The sequence below is a fragment of the Sebastes fasciatus genome, chromosome 16, assembly GCF_043250625.1.
Source record: "Sebastes fasciatus isolate fSebFas1 chromosome 16, fSebFas1.pri, whole genome shotgun sequence".
Classification (NCBI taxonomy): domain Eukaryota; kingdom Metazoa; phylum Chordata; class Actinopteri; order Perciformes; family Sebastidae; genus Sebastes; species Sebastes fasciatus.
The window spans coordinates 19,436,437-19,456,171 of NC_133810.1; the positions used below are offsets into that span (position 1 = coordinate 19,436,437).

At 44.5% G+C, this 19,735-nt stretch overlaps 1 pseudogene; it reads right to left on the minus strand.

The window, feature by feature from the left end:
• Positions 1 to 62: 62 nt before the first annotated feature.
• LOC141752599 (solute carrier family 22 member 6-like) lies at positions 63 to 19,471 on the minus strand (annotated as a pseudogene).
• Positions 19,472 to 19,735: the final 264 nt, after the last annotated feature.

Here is a 19,735-nt window from a genome sequence, read left to right on the forward strand (position 1 = left end):
TAATATTTAAAGAGTGAGTGACATTTCACCTTATTTATGGAAAACCAGAGGTCATCATGTGAAGATCAAGTTAAACAGTAAAATTAAAACTGGAGTGTTACTTAGGCAGTGCAACTGAACTGCAGGGCTGACTGATCATTTACTTCTGAAAGCAGTTTGAGATCCGAGCATCCATCGTAGCAAATATGGACTATCCATACAGGCAAAATCCTTCCAGTTTAAATTACTGTTCATTATTTTTGTCTCACAAGACTATGACATTGAAGTACAACAGCAACTTAATGTCCTCATATTAAGTATTACATTAACCATTCATAACTTAAAATATGTTTTGGCTTAAGCTGGTATTTCTCTGTGTTGGAGAGGATGGGGAAACGCTCACTTCTGTCCCCAGAGAGAGCCATGTTACACCCAGAGCATGAAACAAGGTCACCAAGTGAAAACATACAGAAAGTCAAAATACAGAATTTATGAAATTATTTTGCAAAGTCTGAATCAATGCAGTCTTTCTCATAGCAATGATCATTGGAGGAATGACGTTCAAAACAGCAACTCTCTCCTTCAATATAACAACTCATTATGTAATAACTGCACATAATGTAATAATTTAAATGTAATAAAAGTTCATAATGTAATAATCAGCACATAATGTCAGCACATAACGTAATAACAGTTTTGTGTATAATATAATAACTTATTACATTATGAGAAAATTATTACATCATAAACTAAGCAAAAAAAAGTTGAATACTGTAATAAATTCAGCGCATAGTGTAATAAGTTTGAAAACGAGTACTCTTCTTGTCTTCTCAAAGCATAGGAGCGCTTCTAGTTTTACATGACACACTTCATTTAAAACAACTGAACTTGGAAATTCAGGACTACAAGTTAGTTGAAAGCCCGTTGCGTCTCATACAGACACTAAAGGGTGCCTTGTGCGTCTGTATTTGACGCTCTGGGAGTGAGACCAGGCTGAAATAAAAGACATAAAGGGAAAAAATATATATTTTTTTCCCTTTAATACTCACTTTCTCTGTTTTTAATTGATTGTGTTCCTTTAAATTTCTTTTTTCATTGCAAATTATTTAAATGAATGCGCCAAATTTATAACATTATTCAACTGATTTTTCATAATGATGTTCTCATAATGTGATAATTTATTACATTATGCCCAACTGTTATGACGTTATGCGCTCATGGTTTTCTTACATTATGCACTTATTATTACATTATGAGCTTTTATATTTAAATTATTACATTATGCGCAGTTACTGTGTCTTTCAGAGGTGAAAATTCACTGAATTATCCACATGTATTCATTGACCATATATGGATATACATGATTCAGCAGATATTATCTAGGTTGTCTGTGAGACACAAAAGTTTAATATTTAAAGAGTGGGTGACATTTTACCTTTTTTATGGAAAGCTGGAGGTTGTAAATAAAGTTAAACAGTAAAGTAAAATTAAAACTGGAGTGATACTTATGTCTGTGTGATAGTAATACACTGTCCTCTACATGCTTTCTTTGGGTTTACTCATTGATTGATTTCTCCGGATCAGGCCCAGACAGAAAATGACGGAGGCAGACAATTACCCTTTTTTCAACTGGTGCTGTTGTACTTCTGATTCCCATTGGGTTGCACTGTCTTTTCTGTATTTAAATCTAAATCCTTGATTTCTTGTCCTGGTCAGGCAGGTTCATCATCTGACTTGTTTCAGTATTAGTTGACAGTGAATCAGCCCAGTTATGTTGGACCTTAATAACCAATTATTCTGCTTATTTGGGATAAACAGACCGTAAGAAAAGGAAAGAAACACAAAACTTAAATTCTTAGGTGCTGATATGTATGAGGGGCTGTACAAGACATAATTCATTTTGAGCTAGCAATCAGCAATTATAGAGAGGCGAAGTCTCTCCCCTTCCAGTGGACCACCATATTTCGGAAAAAATCTGAACGGTAGTCAACGGTGAGAGACTAATAATTTTTTCATCCCATTTCAACTGTGCCGTGAATCACACATATGAGGGTTGTCAATTTAAAAGATAATTTTGCTAGTCAAGAAAGTCTCAGTTTGTTGTAGGTTTGTCGTAGTATCATTTCGTTTTGTGTGAAACTGCTCAGTGAACTACATCTCTCATCTCACACAACATACATCACCAACACTAGCCGGCTAGCTAGCTAACTTATATGTTCCTCGCACAAATGTAATATTTTATCCAGAGTTACCTGGTCTTTTGATCAGCCGAGAAGAGAAAGAACGAGCGAGACCCGTTGCTTGTGTGAGTACATCACAGCCAGAGAGAAGTCACTTACGCGACTTTTGGGTGAGTAGTCTTTCTAATTATGTATTTTCACAGTCTCATACTTCAACAGTTTTACAACAAAAAGCGGCTTTCTTGCCTTGCAAATTTATGTTTTAAATTGACAAACATCATATTTGTGATTCATGCCGCAATTCAAACGGGATCAAAAAATATTCTTCTCGCGCCAACTACCGTTCATATTTTTTACGAAATAAGGTCCCATGATGGTCCACCGGAAGGGGTCAGACTTCGCCTCTATTATTCATTCGGAGGCTTCTCTTCTGATGTCACTTCCTGCACATTTCCGTGTCAAAAACCCCAATTTTATTTAATTTTAATTTTTTATTTAATTTAATATTTTTCTAATATTATTATTATCATTATTATTATTATTATTATTATTATTATTATTATTATTATTATTATTATTATTACCTTCTGATGTAGCTATTTTTTCTTTCTTTGTCAATTGAAATGGTATGACTGATTGTACATTCTTATAACTAAATAAAAAATTAAATAGGCCTGAAAAAAGAAGCCAAAATGTGTAAAAACGGAATAACAACTAGCCATGGATTGTTCAGTACTGGTCGCACACCTTACAATACTATCCAAGTGTGCAAAAGATAATCTACACATTATTTATTACATCCACGATACTCTACTCATTATTTTGGTTGCTGCCCAAACAGCACAGACCTACATGACACTAGGATGGGATAAAGTCATGTTATTCTATTGTATGTGGCCTCTGAGATCAGCACTGTTACGCACACATGCCCTGTCAGCAGCACAGCCTCCAAATTCATCAACAGAATCGACCCAAAGCATCATGGGATACATCTTGCCCTCTGTAAGCTTCAGCTAAAGGCTAACGACAACAACTCCTTTCAACACGGATAAATGGATAACTAATCACAGAAGACATTCACTGTTTGATTTATTAGTTTTATAAAGTCTCTAAAAAAACACTGTTGTTCCAGGCTGGATTACAAAGCTTCTGAAAGGGACACAATTGCACAACGGCAGAGGCCATTTGAAGTGAGATATATATTATTATTATTATTATATATTATAAAAATAGTACGTAAAATACAGTACTTCTCTTAATTAAAATACATTTTATAATAAGAGTTTGTACAAAAATACAGGTTTGTGTAGCCTAAAAAGTCATAAGACGTTTTACCAGTTAAAGCATATCATAGAGTGTAACCTGTAGAAGGTTAATATATAGACTAGATATTAAAGATAGGGTCGACGTTGTTGGAAAGCTAGCACAATTCAACTCAACATAACTCAACAACGCTAGCTTATGACAAGTAACCGCGGCAGTGCTACTGCACGGCTGAGTTTTCTCTTCCATTCTCCAGTAAACTTGCGGCGGCGACAGGCTTTGAGTTCAGGCTAGTGCACGCCAAGGGAAGAGTATAAGCAGGGAGGCATCTGATTGGTTCTTTCCAAGCGGGCCGTGAGGCAGTGATTGGTAGACGTTTTTACAGGATTACAGTGGCTACAGATGACGGCTCTTTTACGGCCCTTTTTCAGAGCTCATCAGTAATGGATCGCTGTCGGGGTGTCGAGACCATTTCAACCAAAATAACAAATAGTGTATACTGGATAACATCGTCAACCCTGCCTTTAAAAATATTAAACATAATTGGTCCAAATCCAGACTAAAGTCCTCAAAGCTACTGTATGACAAATAAACATAGGTTTGATTGTTTGGAGCTATTCATTTCACTGTATTGACGCTTCCAAAAAAAACATTGCAACTCCATTTGTCCAGCAGTCATACGACACAATAAACTTATAACTCTATATGGAAATCAAACAAACTTAGAAAAGCTATTCTGACAAAAACATTTGATTTGGAAAAAATGAACACTCTCAACTTCACTCCTATACTTATTTTTATATGTGACATTTTTTGAACACTTATATTCAAAATGTACTGGTGATTTTTGTATGGTAGTATTTTCAACCTATTGTAAGTCCTTTGTGTGTGGTTTTTATATAAACCGTTATAGGTTTCTACCACACCCTCACACATGTTTTACATTCCTTTCATGTGAATTGTATTTTACTGTCTTTTTGTATGTGTGAAACAAATGAACATAGACAAACAGGGATAAATGCAGTACCTACTCTACTAACATGTCAGCAAAAAACATCAGGAGAACATACAGATGCCCTCAGGCAGCCTGCTGTAGGAGATTTGCCTGGGTGTCTGTTTCCTTTGGTGGCATTTCAGAGATTCTCCCAGATCCCCTGTGTTTAAAATAGAAAATGCAAATATGGATAAATAATTTTTTTCTCTCTTCAACTGTCTGCTTTTGAGTAGCCTAATACATGATGATGGATTTACTGTAAATGCTTGACCTTAAGCCAGAGTCTGAAATTAACTTTTTTCCACTTCCTGCCACTGTGACAGGCAAGCATTTTTTTTTTGTCTGCCGTTCAGAAATTTTATTTGCTACTTTTGAAATCTCTGCGCTAAATGAAGGAATAACATTTTAGATCTAAAGTCATTCAATGTTTGATATATTTTACATAAAAAGCATTATATGCATGGTAAATTACAGTGTTCGAATTACACCATAGCTTCTGGGGGAGCCCTATTTTTGGGGGGAGGGAGGTTACTGTACATAGTACTGTACTGTACTTTGTTATTGTCATCTATAGTGGTTATTTGCATAAAAACACAATTTAAATGATTACGATTATTTAAATATTTGCTTTGATTAAAAAAATCTTGGCAAGTTGTTATGAAGTTAAACATGTCATAATTCCCTCTTTAATATCTATTTTATATTGACGTGAAAACATCTCCTACAAACAACTGGATTTATTAAAGTTTCTCGCCAAAAACCTAATTTTACGAGATTACATTTGAACACATCATGATAACGTTGTAATTTACCTTCATCCAATTGTCATTTTGCTGAGCAGACCGTGAACGTCTCATAATAATAACTGAATGGCACCTCTGTTAATGTTAATAGCTCTGCTATTTATAAAAAATATAAATAAATATAAATGACATTTATAATGAAATGAAATGGCCACGAACATGAAAGGCAAACTCTTTGTAGAAAGAAAGGGCTGGCAGCAGCAACAGAAACGCAGCAGACTGAAATGCAGCTGGTGTGAACACCTGGCGCGTCAATCACGCAGCCGCCATGCGACGCAGCCGCCACGCGCTCTTGACGTTTCCAGTGTGGATACGCCGTCAGGTTTAGTAGCGCCATGCTGTTGAGCGCTTTTTTTTTCTCTCCACCGTGTCTCCGGTCCAAAACAAACTGAAACATGATACGGCGTGCCTATGCCTCATTGTGCATGCGTAACTGTGGGAAAGCCTCAATAAGAGGAATCGATGGTCACGGAGGCATAAGATGCCAAGAAAGCGGACAAGTACGGTTCTCTGTTCCCATCACTAGCATTTTCACTGCCTGCCAAAGTGGAGGGGGTGTCCTGATGATTTCACCTGCCACTGCCAACAATTTACCCGCATTTGGCGGTGCTAATTTCAGACCCTGCCTGGAGCCCTCCTGTGTACTGTTATTAAAATTAATGTTTTGATTAGTAAAATTAATGTTTTGATTTTGAGACATGCACAGATAATGAACACATCCTGTCTTCAATCCTACCTGTCCTCCACGTCTTGTATTGTGTCAAGAAGGGGTAAGCCAAGTGTTTCTGGAAGAAATATTGCAGCCACTCTGCTGAGAATCGCAGCTCCCCCGTAGATTAAACCCGGTAGCCAAGGTATGAAGTCGGCTGTGAGAAGCACCATAGGGGCCACCATGGCTCCAACACGAGCCGTCATGGATACCCAGCCCATGCCATTCTGACTGAGAGAGAAAAAACAGCCATAACTGCACTCTTCCTTTAAATCAGTGATTGTGATGTTGGAGTAGTAAAGCATATGCAAACTGTTATTATATTCCTAATTTGGTAAAGATCTTGGGTTTAATATGGGTTTAGAGGCCCATCTTTGATTTTTTTTTTGTCTTTAAAGCTGAAGTAGGCGAGATTGGAGCAAATATGATTAAAAAAAGTTAATTCTATAAAACGGTCGCTATATCGTGACAGTAGTACATGAAACAGGTAACCTGAAAAAAATCATGTGCCCCTGTGTCCTCCGGTGCTCCCAATGGCATCTGTAAGATTGAAGAAAACAAGCAGTAATAGCTGATCTGAGGTCTGCTATCCATCTGCTGTCTATGGGCGTATTCACACCTGCCTTGTTTAGTTCGGTTGAATCGAACCCTGGAGCGTTTACCCTCTTGCTGCAGTTCGTTTGGGCAGGTGTGAACACAGCAATCACACTCGGGTGCGCACCAAAACAAGCGAACCGAGACCTCCTTGAAGGGGTGGTCTCGGTTCGCTTCCAAACGAACTGCGGTACGGTTCAGTAAACTTTGTTTGTGGTGAGAACATGATCCGTCCTCGATCCGGCCCAACTGGAGAAAGCATTGCGCCTTTTTAGATTAAACCAGCTCCGATAGCAAGCAGCGCTGTGCATGTCAACACCAGACAAAATTACTACAGTAGAGCCTACGCTTGCCCTCGCTATTCACATCAGGACTAAACAGGGGTAACGTCAGGCTGTGTTGAAGACCACAGGCATACCTGATGGATCTTCAGAAATATTTTCGGCCGATGAGCAAGTCACAGTTTAGGAGGGTTAATGCACGCCTCCTCCTCTGTCCTCCGTACCTCTTGATATGCGCCTTCGGCAACTCCTCTGCATCAATACATTGTTTTCCAGTCGCAGCCGCGTTTGCCTTGAAGTGAAAAATTGCTGCGAGGTATAAAAAAAAGAAAAAAGACGATCTGGGCCAAGATCAAGCCGCATAGTTGTCCCTCCATTGTTGTGTTCTGGAAATCTGCTCTTCTTTGTTTACTTCCGGGAGTTTTCCAGCATGGAAATTCTGACCAATTAGAGAGCATTTTCTTTGCGCACCAAAATTTTGGTCCGCTTGTAAATGCTGCTGTGTGAACACCAACCAAACTCGAGGCAACAAGTAACATTGTAACAATTTGGTCCCTGATTCGGACCAGAACAAACGAACTACAGGTGGGAACACGCCCTATGAGAGCCGGCTGTCAATCACTCACGAACTCTGACCAAACGGTCAAACTAGGCAGCGCTGATCAAATATGAATCAATATTATGTTACGTTATTGCCTATTTCTCGCCTCAAATGTTTTTAGAATCATCTTGCACATTCAGATTTGGCTCCCCTTCCTATGTTGCATGCAGGCTCATTACAATATATCGCCCATGGCTTGAGAACTACCTTTGCAAAGGTGCACCATATTTTTTCATGCAAGCAAGTCAGAGAAGACTGGGATTTTTCGGGAGGGGGGCTTAAAGAGACAGGCGTTAAAATGGAGTGTTTCAGACAGACAGTATGAGGAAAATAATGTGTTTTTGAACAGCATGCAAACATGTGTGAAATTGAAAATGAGCATGATATGTCTCCTTTGAGTTAGGCTACTGTTTAACTGAAAAGGAACTTGAACATGTTTGTTTTTTTGGCGTCACATCTCACATTTTCAGTTACTGTTTAATTGAACAGTTGACTGAAAAAGATCCATTAACGTGGTTTGTTTGTTGGTGTCACGTCTCCTGGAGTTTCAAGAGAATCGTACAGCAAAGACCATAGACTGTATAAAATATGGACGTCGTCTCCGTGACCTCACCCATAGGTTTCTGAAGAGCAAAAATTAAGCTCGAAGTGGGGGGCTCCTGGTGCCATCTTGGCAAGGACGGGCAAAGAGGTGGAGCGTGAATGGAGCTGAGGCGGGCCGAATGAAGCCTGGTTGCTGACCTAGCTCAAAGCTACCAAGCTAGCTAGCTAAGGCTATATCATGGAAGAGAACAGGCTACATTTACATAAAATAATACTAATGCTAAAATTTCACTCTCCAAAAAAAAATGTAGCACAGTCTTCTTCAATCAATCAATCGATTTAGTTTAATTTGTCACATGAAATCGTACAAAGTAACGTTAATGTTACAACTCCAGTTAAATGCAATCCCATTAGCTCCTTCAATTTGTGCATTAACGTCATACACTATAAAACACCTGTCTTCTCCTTTTTTCTTAGAGTCCTCTATTCTGTCGGATCGGTATATAGAAAAAGAGTCACTGTTGAATGACGCTGGCTGGTATTCCAGGATTTAGCCAAGTTTCACGGACATCACAGTTTCCAATATCCTGTTGGAAACAAAGTCTTGTGGCGGCATCCCATCATCCAACACCCGCATACTGGCCAGTAGGATGCCCGGTGTACAATTAACCACACTGCAAGCCATATTATTTGTCAGATATGTGCATGAAAATATCTCCAAAAGGCACACCATCACAAACACGGCCAAGAAGCTAAGTTCAGTAGTAAGAGTAAGAGGGCCAAGTACAAGGAACTGGTAGGTGGGGAGCCCATCGAAGTAGGGGGGAAAAAGAGACTTCGCAGGCCAGTCAGTCTGCAGGGTACTCAAGCTTCTTGGACTCTACAGCAGGAGAGCCATCAAAAAGGAGAGCCATCAAAAAGATCCCTGATGCCACAGAGAAGGCACTGAGATGCCTGGGAATCAAGTGGGGTGATCAGGCTACTTGGATACAACCCGGGGCTTGATCAACCCTGGCTGGGTCGCCTGGGTGAGGGTGATGTTGAAAGACCTGACACACCAGATGACCCTTGGGATCATCTCTGATGATGTGTCCAAGTTGCACTGAACGTTATGTGTTAAAACCAAATAGTAGCCTGCAGACTTCAGAAGCATTGCCCACATTTCAAATTTGTTCAGCAAAAAACAATTCATTCAGTCCAGTAGAGAAACTCATCTGGCTCCTTCATAAATAGAGATCTGATTTCCTCAATTAGCAAACTGAACTAAATTCCAAACTAGAATCTAGATTAAATTGGGTAATACCATAAGTTAAATTTCCTTAAAAAACCAAACACTTGACACTTTTTTGTTACCAAATAAGACTTACCGAATGATGGTTGGGTACAGTTCTCCAGAGTAAAGGTAGCAGCAGTTGAAGGAGGCAGCAAGGCAACCTTTACCCAGTACAGCCAGACAGGTGCGTGCAGTCTGTTTATCTACACCGGAGTGGGAAATTCATTAGATCACTCACTTATTTCTGTAGCATAATTATCAACTTGTATGTATGCATGTGTTCAAACATACCATAAGGTACAAGCAGGTTGATCAAAATAGCGACTCCGGAGATGATGAGAGCACCAAATTGTGATCTACACCGTCCAATAAAATCCATAGACACACAAATGATGAGTTTAGCAGGGAGGTCAACAGCTCCGAAGATCACTTGGATTAAGTAGATGTCCACTCCAAACTTTTGCAGATCCATAGCAATACCATAGTAGGCAAAACTTGTTGAGAACCTAAGTTAGTATATATATATAGAAAAACAAGATGCACGGTGTCATTGCAATTTCATAGAAGGTCATTGAGGTTTTCTACAACAAGAACAGGACGTGTACCAGACAGCACTGAGGAAGACTGTCATGGTCCTCATTGATGGTGTGCGGAACAGATCCAGAACAGAGTAGGAGCCCTGCGAACAGGAAATCTCTTTCTTCATGGACTCTTGCAGCATCTACTGTATGCATAAGAAGAGAGTTCCCTCAAATTTCAAGTTCAAATTTATTTTATACACAATTATAAATACAGATGGATGGTGCAATAACACAAATACGGCACGTTCTCTTACTTTAATGTCGATTTGTTCTCCCTCTTCGTGCCGTCCGTTAAATTTGGCCACCCTTTTAAGGTTCTTGACGGCTTGTTCAGGCTTATTTCTCAAAGCTAACCATCTTGAAGATTCATATAACCACCTGTGTGAGATATTTTATATAGTTTAGTTTATTTGTAAATAGTGCAATAACTATATCTTTGATCACTAAATCTTTGTCACTTTAAATCATTAATCAGTAATGTTGGTTGCAGTGGAGAAGAGATAGGTCTTGAGGCAGGATTGGAAGAGACTCAGAGTCTCTAATGTCTTGGGGGAGGGAGTTCCAAAGCCTGGGAACTACCCTAGAGAAGGCTCTGTCCCCTAAGGCTGCGAAGGTTGGACTTGGGGGTTCATAGAAGGCAGGCTAGGTTGGATCTGAAGGACTGAGATGGTTGGTAGGGGGAAAGGAAGCCATCGAGGTATTGGGAGGGGGGCTAGTTGGTGAAGGGCTTTGTAGATAAGGACCAGGATTTTGAAGTTGATCCAGTGGGAGACAGGAAGCCAGTGGAGGTCTTTTAGGACTGGGGTGATGTGATGCCAGGATTTGGTGTGTGTTAGAAGTCTGGCGGATGCTTTCTGGACCAGTTGGAGTCTATTGAGTCTATTGCTAGCACTGATGCTGTGGAGGAGTGAATTGAAATCAAGACAGGAGGAAATGAAGATGTGGATCAATATGTCAGCAGCAGGGTGTGCGAGAGAGGGCTGGATCTTAGCAATATTGCAAAGGTGGTTGAAGGAGGATTTGACAATTTTGCAGATATCAGGGTCGAGGGAGAGGTTGGGGTCAAGGATCACACCAAGTTTGCGTGCCTGGAAGGAAGGGGAGACATTGGTGCCATCAATGGTGAGTGTGAGTTGTTTGGTTTTGCTGAGGGTGGACTTGGAGCCGATGAGCAGGAGTTCAGTTTGGGAACATTTTGTTGCATCCAGACTTTTATTGCAGAAAGGCAGGAGTCAATGTGGGTTGAGGTGGTTTTTGGTGCTGAGGTATAACTGGGTGTCATCGGCAGATCAGTGAAAGTCGAGGTTGAAATGGCAGATAATCTGAGCGAGAGGGAGGATGGACTAGTTTGTGTAAGATGGGGGCTTTATTGTTTAAGCATTGGGTGTTGAGGATGGCAAATTTAGTTGAATGAGCGGGGGATATAGTGGGGGCATGCTCGAGAGGTCTGAGATTATCCAGGTTAACAGTACGAAGAGGTGCTATGGGAAGTTGGCAGAGGGACCATATGGTTTGGATGTTGGATATTGTTTGGATATGGGAGTTAGTGGAGAAATGTAATGTCCATCTGGGACCGCAATGATGGTAACGGCGGTGGAGACTGCCAGCTGAGCGAGCAGAGATGAGTGTGTTAGGGGATAGCTGGAAGTTATTGTTGACAAGCAGGAGTTCACGGGGAGAGAAAAAAATAGCCTGGGGAAAACACAAGTAGGGAGACAAGGGTATACCGTGAAATAGTAGAGGGGATACAGTTAGTAAAAACAGTTCAATACTTGGTCTCTCACCATGTGATGAGGGCGAAGACATAGAAGGGCAAAGACACAGCCAGGGTTAACCACCTCCAGTCCCGGATGAAGTAGGCTATGGTTTAAAAATGACAAATATGATTGATTGTGCCAGATAACTTCCTTATTAGTAACAAAACCACCCTATAACTATAAAATCAGTAGGGACAAGATTAATGTTACCTGTCTGAAAGACCTCCAAAGACAAGAGCCCCCACAAGCACACCTCCCATGTAGACCGTTTGTCCCATTTGCTTTAAAGGGCGCCGATCACACACCAAATGCCACTGACAAAAGTTTAACATGATTTAACACACATGACAAGTGTAAAAAAGGCCATGCCTCTGCGCATGCCTCCTCCTACTATCTCCTGTTCGTGAGCATGCGCTGTACATGTGTCACCAGTGTGAATGTCTCCTCCTCCAATCACCTGTGCCCGATCATGCGCTGGGCATGTGTCACCAGTGTGCCTGCACTGAACAGGCTCCCCAATACAGCATGGCAGAGTAAAACACAGTTAAGGAGAGGACAGTTGGACTTTTGGACATTCCTTTTTCGTGTGCGTCCATGCAAAATACCACACAGAAACCATTGTTTTGTTTACTTTATCTGCTGATAAACAGCCATTACCATACACTTGGACTGCATCTCTTATTCATCTGAAATCACACCTGAGCACTAAATAGTGTCCTGATCCGACACCCTGAAGCGTTTGCTGCCACACTTACGGATTTCTAATAACACACACATTCTATCATACAATTTTTGGTCCTTCGAACCGGATTACAAGCAACCGCTTCAGCCCAGGATGTTCAGGCCAGATGAAAGAGACCCAGAACGAGATGTGGACCGCCGACGGCCACAGCGACACAGCCACCTGCCATCATATCTTCAGGACTATGAGGTCAGATACCCTATTAGGCACCGCATGCCTGTTGATGAGCAGACCAGTCAGGCTGATTCCGCTGATGTCCGAAGATATATTCGTAGCATTAGAGAGGAAAATGACCAACTGCGACAAGATGTGCAACGTCTTACAGACAAGATTTCCAGCTCTCCTGTACTAGCTTCACCATACGTCATGTCTCGGCCCAGACGCCATGAGTATGAGACGTCATACACACCTGCGCCCACTAGTAAGCTGACGCCATTTAGTGGTCATCAAGACCCACGTCAACGTGAAGGTGCTCCGCAGGTGCCACTCAGTGATGAGTCTTCACACCCACAAGGCAGCCAACGTGACCCGATTAAGGAGCTCAGTGACAGTTTAAAGGGAGCAGGGTTGTCCAGTCAACATGCAGCATATTCACCAGCAACTTCAGGTGAATCATTCCTTAGCTACAAAGACCCCCTTCTGCTAACACCAGAAGGTAGAAAGTCCCCTCTGCCTCAAAGCTCAAGTGCAGTGGAACAGTCACAGCTGCACCACCAAGATGATGAGGGCTGTCCTCCACCTGACGCTGTTCAACATCAGCCAGCCAACAGCTACCGCCACCTTCATGGTGCTACATTCAGTGCGCCCGATGGCAGGTATCGACCTCGGCCTGATGACGCCTCTCGTCGCCATGATGACAGCCTCCACCCACGTGATGATAGATACCACCCTCAACAAGGGGCCTCCTACAGTCAGCCTGATGACGGCTCTCGCTTTCCATATGATACAGTCAGCTTAATGACAGGGCCCGCCCTCTTCACAATGAGACTTATCGTCGCCATGGCGACCACCATCGTCAGCCTGCTGAACCTTATCGACAGCCTAGTCTGAGAGCCCATCATGACGATCGCTACTATTGGCAAGATGGCAGATATCATTCACCTGATCGTAGAAGCCGCCCTGAGGATCGCTATTGTCCTGCTTATGGCTATTATGGTCCTGATGAACAGTACAGACAATGGGATGACCGTTACCCAGATGATCTCCGCCGGTATCCAGATGATCACCTGGGTCGGGCTGAGCGGCCTCAAGCTCAAACCCCACACGGCAGACACCCACCGGTGGAGACCTATTGTGGACCTAAGCCGACAATCCCTGACTTTGTACACGAGGACCCACGTGAGTTCGCAAGATTGAAACTGGCGTTGGACAACATTCTCCCACCTGATGCTCCAGAGCGCTTTAAGTTCCAGATACTGACAGACCACCTTAAGTGTGAAGAAGCACTGCTCATTGCTGATTCATACAGCAACGGCCTATTCCCATTCAGTGATACCATGAGAGCACTCACTGAGATGTACGGTCAACCTCAACAACTTGCCTTGAAGCGGATCTCCAATCTGATGGATGGACCCAACATCAAAAGTGGTGACATCAGAGCCTTCAAGTCATTTGCCCTACAAGTCCGGGCACTAGTGGGCATGTTGCACCAGTTGGGAGGCCAGGGCTGGACTGAGTTGCGGTGTGGTTCACATGTATCTCGCCTCTTAGCTAAGTTACCACATGACCTAAGAGCCAACTTTCAGAGATTTGTGAACCCCATCCACACTCCTATTCCAACACTGCTTGATCTGGCTGAATGGCTTGAGTATGAGGTGCGTGTACAGGTGGATGGAAGCCAGTACTGTAGCGACTCAGGTCAAGAGAAGCAAGCTCCACGCAGAGACCGGCGTCCTGAGTACAAGTCGCAAAGGACCACTACTATTCTCCATGGTAGTGAACAGAAGGAGAAATCAGAGAAAGTAGTGACTGTATCTGCAGGGGAGGCAAGAGAGGAGAAACCAAAGAAATACTGCCCATTCTGCGACTCTCTGCAGCACTACCTGAATCAGTGCAGCAACTTCAAACTGTTGTCAAAGGAGCAGAAGACAGAAAATGGATAAAGGCAAACAAGAGGTGCTGGAGATGCGGCCGTGAGCATCAAGCAGCGAAGTGTTCCCTCAAGGCCAAGTGCAAACAGTGTGAAAGAAAGCACCTTGAGGTTCTTCATGAGGTCAATACCAGCCAATATGCTGCAGCAACTGGTAAACCCAAAGCGACTGAAGAAAGCACCTGTTTGATAAGTTCCATCTCAGAGACGCTGTACCTAGATCGGCCAACAAGCAGCAGCCAGGTACTTCTCAAGTTGAGTCGTGTCATCCTCCAGAATGGCGACAAAGTACTGGAGACTTACGCTATACTGGATGATGGTTCAGAGCGCACCATACTGCTGCATGAAGCTGCTGATCGCTTAGGCCTTCACGGGGAAGCTGAAGATTTGGCACTCCGCACTGTCCGGCAGGAGGTTCGCACCATCCATGGAGCCACAGTGTCGTTCTCCGTAGCTTCTGCATTACAGCCTGGCAAGTCCTTCCAGATCCACAAAGCTTTCACAGCAAAAGAACTTGGCCTCGCCCGCCATACATACCCAGTCCAAGCTCTGCAGGAGAAGTACCGTCACCTCAAGGACCTACCGCTGCCAAGCATCAAGGAGGCCCAGCCACTACTGCTCATCGGGTCGGATTACCCACATCTGATCACTCCAGTGGAACTGGTACGCCTGGGCCCTCCTGGTGGACCTGCGGCCGTGCACACCAGACTCGGGTGGACTCTACAAGGCCCATCAAGATTCCTGCGCCACCGCCTAACTCCGCAGCAGTGTCTTTTCACTTCCTGTACCTCTCCAGAAGCCGAGCTCTTCAGCCATGTGGAAAAGCTGTGGCAACTGGATACCTTGCCATATCGGAGTGAGCGGCTAATCACCAGGTCGAAGCAAGATGCAGAGGCAGTCCGAAGGCTTGAGGAGAAGACGACTATGGTGGAGGTGCAGGGAGTAAGACGGTATGCCACCCCACTTCTGTGGAAGGGAAATCTTCCCTTACTCCATGCACAAAAGGAGGCAGTGATGACTCAGCTACGTGGGACAGAAAGACGACTAGCCAGAGAACCGGAGAAAGCAGCGGCCTACTCCAAAAAGATCCACAAGTTGCTCGACGCTGGCTATGTCACACCCATGTCACCTACAGAGGCTAAAAAGAGCAGCCATTCGTGGTTCATCCCGCACCACATGGTGCACCACAATGGGAAAGACAGGATAGTGTTCAATTGCTCCTTCACGTTCAAGGGCCAGAACTTGAATGACCAACTTCTGCCTGGACCCACACTTGGAGCTAGCCTTTTAGGAGTCCTCCTTCGATTCAGGGAACACCCAATTGCCATCAGCAGTGACATTAAAGGGATGTTCCACCAGGTCCGCCTGCTGGAAGAAGACAGAACATTCCTCCGTTTCCTGTGGCGCGACATGAAGGTAGATGAGGAACCCACTATTTATGAGTGGCAGGTGCTCCCTTTTGGGACTACATGCAGCCCGTGTTGCGCCACCTTTGCCCTACAAGCTCATGTTCAGAAGCACACAGAGCCAGGAGAAGATGCCCGTCTGTCAATAGAATGCTGTTTCTATGTTGATAACTGTTTGCAAAGCCTCCCCTCTGAAGAGCAAGCAAAGAAGTTGGTGGATCGACTGCAATCCCTCCTCATGGAGGGTGGATTTGAACTGCGGCAATGGGCCAGCAACGTGCCCACAGTCATTGGCCACCTTCCAAGGGAGTCTCGGTCAGAGAGCAGCGAACTCTGGTTCACCCAGGAGCGCACTCTCGGACTTATATGGCAGTGCAAGTCTGATACACTGCGATACAAGCACCACCAGAGTGGAAGTCCAGAGCCTACCATGCGCAACATCTACCGACTGCTTGCCCAGCAGTACGACCCTCTCGGGTTCATTAACCCATACACCACGAGAGCTAAGGTCATCGTGCAACGTCTCTGGGACAAGAAAAGAGGATGGGATGATCCCCACCTACCAGAAGACCTGCTTCAAGCCTGGCAGGTGTGGGAAAGTGAACTTCCCCAGCTAACACAGATAACGCTATCAAGATGCTACAACGACCTCAGCCGGGACTGCAGCAGCAGCAGTCGGAGCATTCACGTGTTCTGTGACGCCTCTGAGCGTGCGTATGGGTCCGTAGCATACCTGCGCACTGAAGAGGACGACGGACAAGTTCATGTAGCCTTCTTGGCTGCAAGATCAAGAGTCTCACCTAAGAAGCAACTCTCAATCCCAAGACTTGAACTGTGTGGAGCCCTGACAGGAGCACAGTTGTCTTCGGTCCTGAAGAGAGAGCTCACTCTTGAAATCCAGGAGGTGGTGTACTGGACAGATTCAACCACAGTACTTAACTGGCTTCAGTCAGATTCATGCCGGTATAAGGTATTTGTGGGAACCAGAGTTGCAGAGATACAAGAGCTATCTGACCCTGCAGCCTGGCACTATATCGACTCAGCGACAAATCCCGCTGATGATATTACAACAGGAAAAACACTGGCTCAGCTCGCTGGACAGAATCGCTGGAGTCAAGGGCCACCCTTTCTGCAGCTGCCAGCCAACCGCTGGCCAAAGGCACCAGAGGGAGAACCTACAGAAGAAGTAGGAGAGCTCAGGAAAATGGTGTTCTGTGGCCTGCTTACAGGAGCAACCAGTCCAGCAATACCTGATGTCCAACAATTCAGCACTTACCAGGAACTCCTAAAAGCTACCACGCAGTCGCTACATGGGGCGGCTCACAGCACTATTCAGCCTGCTGCCGATGACTTCCGCAAAGCAGAGTTGGCTCTCCTGAGACATGCTCAGATGGAGAGCTTTCCTGATGAGTTTGTGCTAATCAAATCAGGAAAGGCCATCCCGGCAAGCAGCAGATTGCTTACCCTCGCTCCTGAGTATGATGCGTCGTCTGACCTGATCAGAGTAGGAGGCAGACTCCGCAGGTGTGACAACCTGAGCCAGGAAGCTCTGCACCCAGTACTTCTTGCCCCCTCTCACCCAGTCACGAAGCTCCTGATCCAGCACTGTGACAGTCAATTGCATCACCCTGGAGCTGAACGTGTCTTCGCCGAGCTGCGCAGAAAGTACTGGATATTGAGAGGTAGAGAAGCAGTTAGGAGGCATCAACATAACTGTCCTGAGTGCAGGAAGTGGAGAGGTCAACCACAAGTTCCAAGAATGGCAGATCTGCCCCCCTCAAGTTTGAGGCTCTTCCGACCTGCCTTCTATTCCACCGGGATGGACTGCTTCGGCCATATGCTCGTAAAAGTGGGACGACGAACTGAGAAGAGGTGGGGTATCCTGTATAAGTGTCTTACCACCCGGGCAGTCCACCTAGACCTGCTGGCTAATATGGATTCCGATTCATTTCTGATGTCGCTCCGACGCTTCATCGCTCGTAAGGGAAAGCCTTTCGAGCTCTTATCGGATCAAGGCACCAATTTTAAAGGAGGGTGTAGAGAACTGCATGAGTCGTTAAAAGCCCTGGAACCTGCCCTCCGAGACCAGCTGGCTGTAGAACAGATCAGGTTCCGCTTCAATCCACCCAACGCTCCTCACTTTGGTGGGTCTTGGGAAAGAGAGGTTCGATCTGTGAAGACAGCCCTCCGCACCACATTAGGAGCTCAGACTGTGTCAGAGGAGGTGTTGAGGACCGTCTTGATCGAGGTTGAGAGCATCCTCAACTCCAGGCCTTTGGGCTATGTTTCCACAGACATCGCAGACCCGGATCCTGTCACACCCAACTCCTTGCTGACGGGGCGGCCAGACTCCTCCCTGCCACAAGTAGTCTACCCAGAAACGGAACTGCTTAGTCGCAAAAGGTGGAGACACACTCAAGTATTGGCCGACCATTTCTGGAGGCACTTCATACAGCACTACCTGCCTACGTTGCAAGCACGGCAGAAGTGGAATACAGAAACGGAGGACATCACCATCGGAACTATAGTTCTCATCGTGGACCAGCAGACTCCAAGAGCTCTGTGGCAAGTGGGAACAGTGAAGACCGTCATACCTGGAGCAGATGGCCGAGTGAGGACTGTGGTCGTCCAAGTGAAGGACCGCACCTACACACGCCCAGTGGTACGGCTCATCAGACTGCCCTCCCTACCTCATGATTCTGTTTAGACATAGTAGAGGCATCCCTCATGACAAATTTGCGGGCGGCTGTAAAAAAGGCCATGCCTCTGCGCATGCCTCCTCCTACTATCTCCTGTTCGTGAGCATGCGCTGTACATGTGTCACCAGTGTGAATGTCTCCTCCTCCAATCACCTGTGCCCGATCATGCGCTGGGCATGTGTCACCAGTGTGCCTGCACTGAACAGGCTCCCCAATACAGCATGGCAGAGTAAAACACAGTTAAGGAGAGGACAGTTGGACTTTTGGACATTCCTTTTTCGTGTGCGTCCATGCAAAATACCACACAGAAACCATTGTTTTGTTTACTTTATCTGCTGATAAACAGCCATTAAACACTTGGACTGCATCTCTTATTCATCTGAAATCACACCTGAGCACTAAATAGTGTCCTGATCCGACACCCTGAAGCGTGATTTCTAATAACACACACATTCTATCATACAACAAGAAAACATATACACATGTGGAAAGAGAAAAAAATATGTATTCCTACATCAGATACGATTGTGGAGCTCATCTCAGTCATGTTATAGGACCATCCATCTGTGCATTCCTGCAGGCCAACTTCCAAACCATCCTTAATGTCTCCCGCCTCCCCTGAGCTGGAGGTCCCATTCTTAGTCAGGAGGTACCACTATGGAGCAACGTAACGCCGGCAACTCTCGGGCTTCCCTTTCTGGTCTAGCGGCACTGTGACCAGCAGCATTTCCTCTGGGCTCAGCTGGGACTGAGAGAGGTTTGTGTGTGCGCTGCAGAAGTGAGGAGGCACCGCGGCCACAAAATTCTGCAGCAGGTTGTGACTGGCCAACATCAGGACAGGGATGCAGAGAAGGGTCACATGCAGGATCTGGAAGCGTCCTGTGCCCCCCACCTGGTCTAAGAGGTCACCAAACGGCATAGTACTTGGATACTACTTGGAAGTGCAAAAAGAGTATGTTGTTCTAGAACCTGTGAAAATATTTAAGAAAACATCAGTTGCGAGAACTAACCAGAGTATATTTGTCTTATTAAAGGTGTTATAATAATAACACCAACTTTGATAGACTTACCTGCTGAATTCATTTTCTCTCAACACATAAAATATCTGGCTCACAAAGTGTAACACCCTTATGAAAACAAGTAAAAGTTGTCTTGCCGCTGCAGCGTATTAAAGTGAGTAATCGACTCTCAAATTCCAACAGCTTTTCAGAACTAAGGATTATTAGAGGTGCAACGTAACC